This window comes from Podarcis liolepis, assembly GCF_965112155.1.
Source record: "Podarcis liolepis genome assembly, chromosome: 11".
NCBI classification, from domain to species: Eukaryota; Metazoa; Chordata; class Lepidosauria; order Squamata; family Lacertidae; genus Podarcis; species Podarcis liolepis.
In genome coordinates, this window is record NC_139565.1 from 35,123,670 (window position 1) to 35,132,890 (window position 9,221).

Sequence of the window (9,221 nt, forward strand, 5' to 3'; positions counted from 1 at the left end):
GTTCCCTGTAGTTTTGCTTACTCAAAAATGCTTGCAGTCCAGCTTTACTGAAATGCAAAACACACAGCTGTGTATTAAGGCCAATATCCTATTAAATCTGAGGTCTGCTAATATTTCACTTTATGCCTCATATATTTCAGGCACATTATATTAATAGACAGGAAATGACTTGAAGGTAGCAATAAACCACCCCAGCGAATTATCAGCACTCTAATTTCCGTGAGATTCTTGCTTTATCTGTGAAGGAGGTAATACAATGGAATATTTACTAGTGTGGGGGCTGATAAATATAACACACAAGTCGCTTGTCTGCATATGCATCTGTCAGATTATTTATTCAATACACATTTCTATAATATGAATGTGCTCTGTGAAGCCATGGCATTTCGGATTGCTTTGAGACAGGGAGGCCTGAAGTAATCCCTGAGGAACACTATTTCAGTTCCTCCTCTAAAACTGGATTAAATGAATTACATTAATTATATGGGAGAAAATGGTGAGGGTTGTGGTAAGCGAAGAGAACCAAGTTGCGTCAGCAGGTCTTCAGTTAGTAAAACAATAGTGATCCAGTCTGGAAAGACCCCGCATGATGATTCTGTACTGTACAATGATGGGAGATCTATGATCACAGATCATCTGCAACTTTTCTTTAAAATGCCAAATAACTGCCCCAAGCAGTGCCTGGGGTCAGTGGGATAAGGCTTCTTACTGTGTTATTCTCCTGATCTAAATTGCACCCCACCTCCCAGCTTCTGTTTGTCCTGTGGAGTGAAACATCCAGGAAACAAATAATTTCAGGGAGTGATTTAGATCAGTGAAATGGCATGGAAATTTTTTAAAAATAGCCATTCCTCCTCAGTGCAGCTTCTCTGGTCAAGTTAGCAGCCCCACACAATCCTGATTACACATCTCGAACATCCAGTGTGGTATAGTGGTTAAGAGCAGTGGGCTCGTAAAATGGTGAACCGGGTTCGATTCCCCGCTCCTCCACATGCAGCTGCTGGGTGACCTTGGGCTAGTCCCACTTCTCTGAAGTCTCTCAGCCCCACTCACCTCACAGAGTGTTTGTTGTGGGGGAGGAAGGGAAAGGAGAATGTTAGCCGCTTTGAGACTCCTTAAGGGGAGTGAAAGGCGGGATATCAAATCCAAACCCTTCTTCTTCTTCTTCATCCCATTTAAATGAGTCTTTCAAGACACAGGGTGTTTTCTCAATGGAAGCTAAGCACACCTTTTAAAATCTGAAAAGAATCCCTAGTGGATGTTGCTCATTGGGGATTGAAAGAGGGATAGGGGGCTTTTTAAAATAAATGTGTGTATATTCTGGCTTGTACCAGCTAAGAGGAGTGCCTCAGGATGGGGTGGAAAATCTTTTGGCTCCGTGGGCCAAATCCTTCTCAAGATCACCTTGTGGGCCAAATGCGACAGGTGGGTGGAGCTACATACCTATCAATTGTGTGACAGCATTATGACAGCAGGTGACTGACAGGTGGGCAAAATCTCCCACCTGTCAAAATTCCTTGTGCAGGAACCACTCCACAAGGGACGTATGGCAGAAAGCTCTGGAAAATTGCTTGTTTCTCCCCTCCCTGCCATTGACGGGCAGAAAAGAAACATGGCTTCTCCTGCTTTTGTGTGCAAAATGTAGCTTTGTTTCTCCCATCTCTGCCACTTGGAGTCCGGGAAGTGCATCAAATGCATTCAGCTTCACTTCTGCAAACAGGAATAGAGTATTTTTGATCCAGAAGTGTTTACGGAGGACTGGTATCTAGGCAGTGCCGGATTTCTGTATAAGCTGAACAAGCTATAGCTTAGGGCCCCCCCCCAAAAAATTAAAGAAAATAAACCTGGATGTACATTTCCAAAATATAAGATAAAAAACAAATAAAATAAAATCTACGTACAGCAGCAGTGTTTTGTGTTGTGTGGGCTCCTATGATGTAAGTAATGGGCCCCGCATGCTAGCCCACTCTCTAAAATATCACTGGTTTGCTCATTTCTATATATATGGTGCCTACATTCTGCATGGGACGCGGGTGGCGCTGTGGGTTAAACCACAGAGCCTAGGGCTTGCCGATCGGAAGGTTGGCGCTTCAAATCCCCGCGACAGGGTGCCCTCCCATTGTTCGGTCCCTGCTCCTGCCAACCTAGCAGTTTGAAAGCACGTCAAAGTGCAAGTAGATAAATAAATAGGTACCGCTCCAGCGGGAAGGTAAACGGTGTTTCTGTGCACTGCTCTGGTTCGCCAGAAGCGGCTTAGTCATGCTGGCCACATGACCTGGAAGCTGTCTGTGGACAAACGCCGGCTCCCTCGGCCAATAAAGCGAGATGAGCGCCGCAACCCCAGAGTCGGCCACGACTGGACCTAATGGTCAGGGGTCCCTTTACCTTTTTTACATTCTGCATGGACTGGTAATAGATTACCATATAGCATATACTGAATACAAAAAACAGTGACAATTTGTTGTTGACAAACGACAGCTGGACATATAAAGGGCCCCATTACCTTCAGTAGCTTAGGGCCTCATCAAACCTAAATCCGGCCCTGTATCCGGGGCATTAAGTCTTTTACTGATGTCACTGTACCTCTGAGTCAGCAACATACCACTGGGAACTGAGCTTTCAGTGGCACAAACCTCATATGACTCTTGGTCATGTAGTCATGAAGCTGTAGGATGGATGGAGACTGACACCATCTCACTGCACTATAAGGCAGGCTCCTTTGTACCCAACCAGACGGGCCAAAAGGCACAACAACACACAGCCCACCAGCTGGGGAGTCTTGCTCATTTTTATTTAGAACATTTCCTAAATGCTTTAGATTCCAAAGAGTCTCAAAGTGATGCACTGAAAATTAAAATCAAATACAATATAACAGAGATTTAGAACATTGTACAAAGTAGAGGCATAGCACCATACGAAAGAATATCAAAACCATGCTCAAAATGGAAATAAATATCAAACGAGCAAACAAACACTCAACCCAATATACAATACAAAAATAAAACACTGTATAAAGGAATCTCAAAACAATATGCAAGTGTAGGTCAAATGCAATGCAAAAGAAATCAAACAATATGCCCAACAGAACTCAAAGACAACAAAAAATATATATCTCAAAACGGTGTGCAAAATAAAAATAAAACACACTACGAAATATTAATAACCAATATTAATCAGCAATAAATATTAACAATCAGATGGAAACCTTTTAAAATAATGTCATATTATCGGATCAGTACCATTTACAAAACCCTAACCAATCACTTTGTGAAACAAAGACAGCTGACCAGATAACAAGTCATATAACCTTGGAATTGAAGTAAAGATAAATCAGTAATGTTTTCATTCTTGCTGTGCCTCACACATTGCACACACACCTCAGACCAGATTGGATTCCCACTCTGACCTCTCGTGTTTGTTTGTCAGGTTGAAGGAAGCCCCTTTTCTTAGGGTGGCCACTTAGGCATTGCCATACAAGAGGAAATGCATTATGGCACAGCTTTGCATAAAATTTGCACATGCTAATTCATATACTTAGATACAAATTTAGAAATAGTTAATATAATTTAAGTAGAATACAGTGTAGCTCAGGGGTAGCCAACCTTTTTATACATACCGCTCACTAATACATCTTTCTTGATGGGAAAATTTCCTTACCACTGTGGCGATCACACAGGGCCCCCGGATGTTTCACAGTCTATTGACCCTGTGCCACCACTGCGGTTAGCTTTCTTCGCTGCCACCACCCTGCTTCACCCGGGGACACCTGGATTCCAGACAGTTGTTAACATAAACAAAAAATCAAGTTTATTTTTAAATGCAGGAACAAACATACGGTTACAGTTTATTTTTCTCTTGTCAGTTTCCTAATCTTAGTTCCTAACAACTCCAAACTGATTATTCCAACTATCTATCTGACTCAACCCAACAATTCCTCTCACTCTCTCACAATACAACTCTGCCAACCCACACCTAAGCCTCCCTCTTCCTTCTCCAACACCCAAGCCTCAACTCCCAACTGACAAACCTCAACTCCCAAACCTCAACTGTCTTTCAAAACCTCCCACTCTATCTTTTACTCCCCCCTCACATTCTCACTGGCCAATCACATCACACCCATTTTAACCCTTTCCTTGACCCATCCTAGGAGGCAAACGCCACAACCACCCACCAGTGCTCGATGGAAGGAGGATTCAGCTTGTGCCGTAGAACCCCCTACCGCCCACCTAGAATCCTGAAACAGCCACTAATGGGCGGTAGGGACCAGATTGACAACCCCTGGTCTAGATCAAAATTACGAGAAAGCCTGCGTCTGCTGTCCAGGAGCTCACTGGTGATGGGCAACTTAAAGACTACCCTCCCTCGCCTTGGTTCATTCTCTTTAGACTAGAATTGGGACTGGACAGTTCTTCAAACTGCCGTGCGTAAAGAGGGGAATATGGCGACTGTAGTCCCCTTCTACAGATGCTACTGGTAGCTTCCAATAGCAAACTCAGCTGGGCTGCTGGCTAAATCTATTTATATCACATAACCCAGATGAGCCTTTAATCACCACATGGCAGGCACAGAGTGATTAAAGAGATGCTACAGGGTAGTTTCTCTCTGTGCTTTCTTGAGAAATGATTGTGAGTGAGGAACCTGGGGGTGGTAGTTATTCCAGATTAATTACCATGGATAGAAAAGTGGCAGGTGTGCACCTGCACTTTCAGCCTCTGTCCGTCCTTTCACCACTGTCTGGGTTCAGAATCTGGGGCTTTTAAAATATCTCTGTGTCCTGCTCCTCATGTATTTTAATTGGTAGAAATAGCAAGTGGACAAATGCATACCCTTCAACTGTCCCAATTAAATCAGGACATCCCGTTGTGGAAGGCTGTGCTCTCAAGAACACAGCAGCCAAACACACACTTTTTGGGCACCATGATATCACAGCCGCCCCCATGCACATCTTTTGCAAACTTGTGTGGGTCCCGTGATTCGTGCAGAAGCGCATCCCAGAAGACACATGCCCTGGTTTTCTGTGGAGACATTTTGGAGGGTATGAAAGCACCTCAGTTTACCTGTGGGAGAATGTGTCCCATTGGTCCCCTAATATTCTTGCCTGTTTCTGCAGTTACTCACAGTATAACTTGACACAGCCCCCGGGCAGCAGGCAGCATTAAAAAGCACCCATTTCCCTGCAGACAAATACATTTAGCGAAACCAAAGCCACTTTACCAAGCATGCTATTCTGTATAATAAGAGGGGATAGTATCTTCCTTCGACTTCCCTGTTATAGTCATATGAAGCGGTCCTGGGGAAAACTGAATGAAGCATCATGTAACCAGACAATAACAAGGGGGAAACAATTGCCAAGCATATTAATTGAAGATAGCGCAAGAAGTAATGAGCTTAAATTACAGGAAGACAACTTCAAGGCCTGACCCCAGTCACTGCCAAGGAATTGCTGGAACTCATGTCCCTCAGGGCCACCTCCGGTACTCCAGATGCAATTGACTTTCCTCCCCCCCCCCCCCGTTGTTGGTTTTTTTTAAGCCAGCAAAAGGTTTAAGGCCCACGTTGCTCTTTGTTCCAGGCAAATGGGTCTGTTGCCTAGGAACCACAACATGCTCTTCCCTGATGCTTCCAACTCTAAAGAAGCAGCTGGGTTGGGGCTTTTTTTTGGTGGTGGTGGGGAGATGTTCAGAGATGGCTTTGCACTGTTGCTTTAGAAGCCAGGCCATCATGAAAAGCCATTTTTTAAGTGCATGTTTCAGGAACTTTTCCTCCAGGGTCCCAAAACTAAATTGTAGCTATCCTCTTTCCAGCAGAATCCCATGGGGAATGCCAGCAGCATAAGACAGAGAAGGAAAGTGTAAATTGGCACAAAGGTCCAATTTACAATCAACCAGCAAACTGCATCCCATAATTATTAGAGAGAACCTCTTTTCTCAGGTAACTAGAAAATGTGTTGGAGCCTCTAATTACTGAAGAGTGATGAACCTCCGTTGCTTGAAAAATAGGTACTAGTAGTTAAATCCTTCACTTTCAATAAATTAAACATAAGAATATGTTGACCTTTTCTTTCCAAATTGAAACTAACCTCCTATTATAGCTACTTCTGTAATGTATTATGATTCTCCCTGTTCGCCTGGGGATGATTACAAGGATAGTGGGGGGAAGAGGGTTTGCCCCAGTATATGCATTTTTATACACATTACTGAACTGGAAAACTGTGTTGCAAAATTCAGATATGCGCGAAAACTGAAGGATGGTGATGTTCCAGTTCGCATCTTGTCTCGGAAAGCACAGATTTGGTAGGTTCATGTTTAAATGCCAACAGAATTGAATAGGGCTCATTACAGTAGTCCAAGTGGAGAGATAACCAGAGCATGTACCACTCTGGTGAGACTGAGCGCAGGCAAGTAGGGTCTCAGCCGGTGTACCAGATGGAGCTGGTAGACAGCTGCCCTGGACAGAGAATTGACCTGTGTCTCCATGGACAGCGGTGAGTCCAAAAACCCCATTAGCCAGGCTGATAAGAGATGCAGCCAAAGCATTTGGAGAGCACCAGGCTAGCAAGGGCTACAGGAAGGGATATATTGTCTAAAGATTGATTTTTAAAAAAAATGAAAGGGGGTGAGGAAGAGACTATGTTGGGGTGGGGGAGTCTCATTAGAAAAGTATTTCATACCTCAGAGGCAGACTAAATGCCATGTGATGCAGCAGTTTCTATAGTGACTGTTCTCTTTCATTTGAAATCAGAGTAAGCAGTTATAGAAAAACCCAAATAACTGTCTGGCTAGCATGCACACTCTCTCTTTCTCTCTCCCCTGATTACTTATAAGGATTTTCTGCCCTTGAATTGGATATGCTCCTCCTTCTGAAAGAGCTTTTGTTACATAGCAGAAAGAAGGAAGGCTAATACTCGGCAAGGAGGACAATGGGAAACAGAAAATTAGAATACGGGAGTGCATCTGCATTATGGCTGGGGTTTTTTATTGATTTCTTCTTGCATAAGTACCAAAACACATAGACAGGACCAGCCCAGAGGGCTCAAACTCAGCAGATGGGCGGTAAATTCAAGTCTGCTTCTTGCAGGGATCTGTGGCAAAACATAGTTTGCATTGTAGCCAGAGAGGGAAAGCTTCATTTTGGCAGCAGTTTCAATGCCATTTTCTTGGAGGAAGGTGCGCTCCTACTGCCCATCAGCAAAGGAATGATCAGGAGCTCACTTTACTGAGATAAGTTTTTTAAAAAAATGGATTTTAATATAAAAAGGGAAAAAGAGAGGGGGGAAACAAAAAAACAATAAGGAACCAATAAAGAAGAAAGATTACGCAAATCACACATATTACGCAAATCACACATATTTGCCAAAGCAAAGTTAACTCAAGAGTTCAAGATCTCACACGAAGCTGTTGTAAATTGTGGTTCATTGTCTACAAAATAAAATCCCACCAAAAGTGTCCAGTGCAGCTGTTCATTGCAATGTCTGGAAACGGAGTGTAACTTTCTCCCAAATAGCAATATTCCAAATATTCTCATACCAGAGCAAAATATAAGCTCTTAAAGTAGAAAAATCTTTTTGCAGAAGTCCTGTGTTCACTTACCTGAAGAGTGAGCCCAGTTCAAAGTAAACATGGATAGGATGTGACTTTAAATCTTGCTTTGCTGCAACTGATGCCAGCTGAGGGCATCCCTGCTTATTTCATGATGAAGAGAGCCAATTTTAAAAGTGTGAATGACTTGTTTGAGATGCAAAGTATTTGCTCAAATGGCTTTCTTCCTCTTTCAACCATTCTGTCATTCACCGCACCCCTATTTGCCATGACTTCCATAATAGAGTTGCAAAGCCTGTCCACAATAAAAGGCAGAGGAAATAACTAGTTTCACTAAGGCGCACACTCCAGGTGAACTGAATGGCAATCAAGTGTACATTGTGTGTGCAACATTTATATTGAGACCACATGATTCATTTGACCATTTACCACCCTTGATGAGTTTATACAAGCACAGATGTATTTATGAAATTTGCAGAGAAGCAGAAGAGGGAAAGCCTTGGAAATAATTCAAGTTCAACAGGAAGTGCATGAAGAAAGGGAGAAGGAAGACCTTGGGTGGAAACAGTGTTCTGTTAGGGGGAATAATTTGTTGTAACTCTAGGGGGTATTACAAAAGACAAATAATCTAATAGCTTGTTAGTGCTGCCCACGTGGCTGCTTTACAATGTGTTCACAGTGACTCAGGAGCAGTGATGCTTCCTCAGCATTTTCTGCAGCTGTAGTGAGTTTGGTTTTCTGCCTTGTTCCCCAAATTAACTCAGCAAGTGCCCTACCCTGTAATGGACAGCATCCTAATTCAGATTTTGGAGGAACCCTGCAACCATCGTGTGTGTAAGAATGCGCTGAATAGGCAACTAAATTCTTCCATTTAAAAGCAGTTCTCCAAAAACTAGAGCAGAAGGGAAGCAAACCATGGTGTCACAGGGGACCCAGGAAATCTAGTCTGGCCCCTTCTCTTGGCCAGAAAAGGAGCAGCTTCGCTACTCCCTGCCAGAAAGAATATTCAGCTCCAACTGCCAGTTGCCCTGGGCCCGCAAAACTGAAGGGAAGCGTGGTCTGATCTCATTCATCAGTCAGGGGACTAACAACTGCTGGGTTCATGCCCTCCAACATTTCTTCAATGAAAATCGGGACGATAGCTCAGTTGGTAGAGCATGAGACTCATAACCCCAGGGTTGTGGGTTCTAGCCCCACGTAGGGCAAAAGATTCCTGCATTGCAGGGGGTTGGACTAGGTGACCCCTGTGGGCTCTTCCAATTCTACAAATCTGTGAATCTATCCTATTCCATAATAATAATAACAATAATAATTTTATTATTTATACCCCACCCCTCTGGCTGGGTTGCCCTAGCCACTCTGGGCAGCTTCCAACATATATAAAAACATAAGAAAACATTCAAAAACTTCCCTATACAGGGCTGCCTTCAGAAGTCTCCTAAAGGTTGTATAGTTACTTATCTCCTTGGCTCAGGGGGTCAGATAACTCCATACCCTCCAACATTTCTCCGCTGAAAATAGGGACATCCTGCAGAAAAGCGGGACATTCTGGGATCAAATCAGAAACTGGGACAGCTTCTGTAAATCCGGTTCTGTCCCTGGAAAATAGGGACACTTGGAGGGTCTGTGGGTTGTGTGTGTGACAATAGGGCAGCAGTACGCTGTGGGTTAAACCACAGAGCC

General features: G+C 43.5%; 1 long non-coding RNA gene across 1 annotated transcript; it reads left to right on the forward strand.

Moving 5' to 3' along the window:
- The first annotated feature begins 4,164 nt into the window (after positions 1-4,164).
- Positions 4,165-8,558, forward strand: LOC310688784. The gene is made up of 4 exons (XR_014517179.1): positions 4,165-4,256; positions 5,808-5,931; positions 6,228-6,293; positions 7,078-8,558. It is a non-coding gene; the product is annotated as an uncharacterized lncRNA (long non-coding RNA).
- The last annotated feature ends 663 nt before the right edge of the window (positions 8,559-9,221 follow it).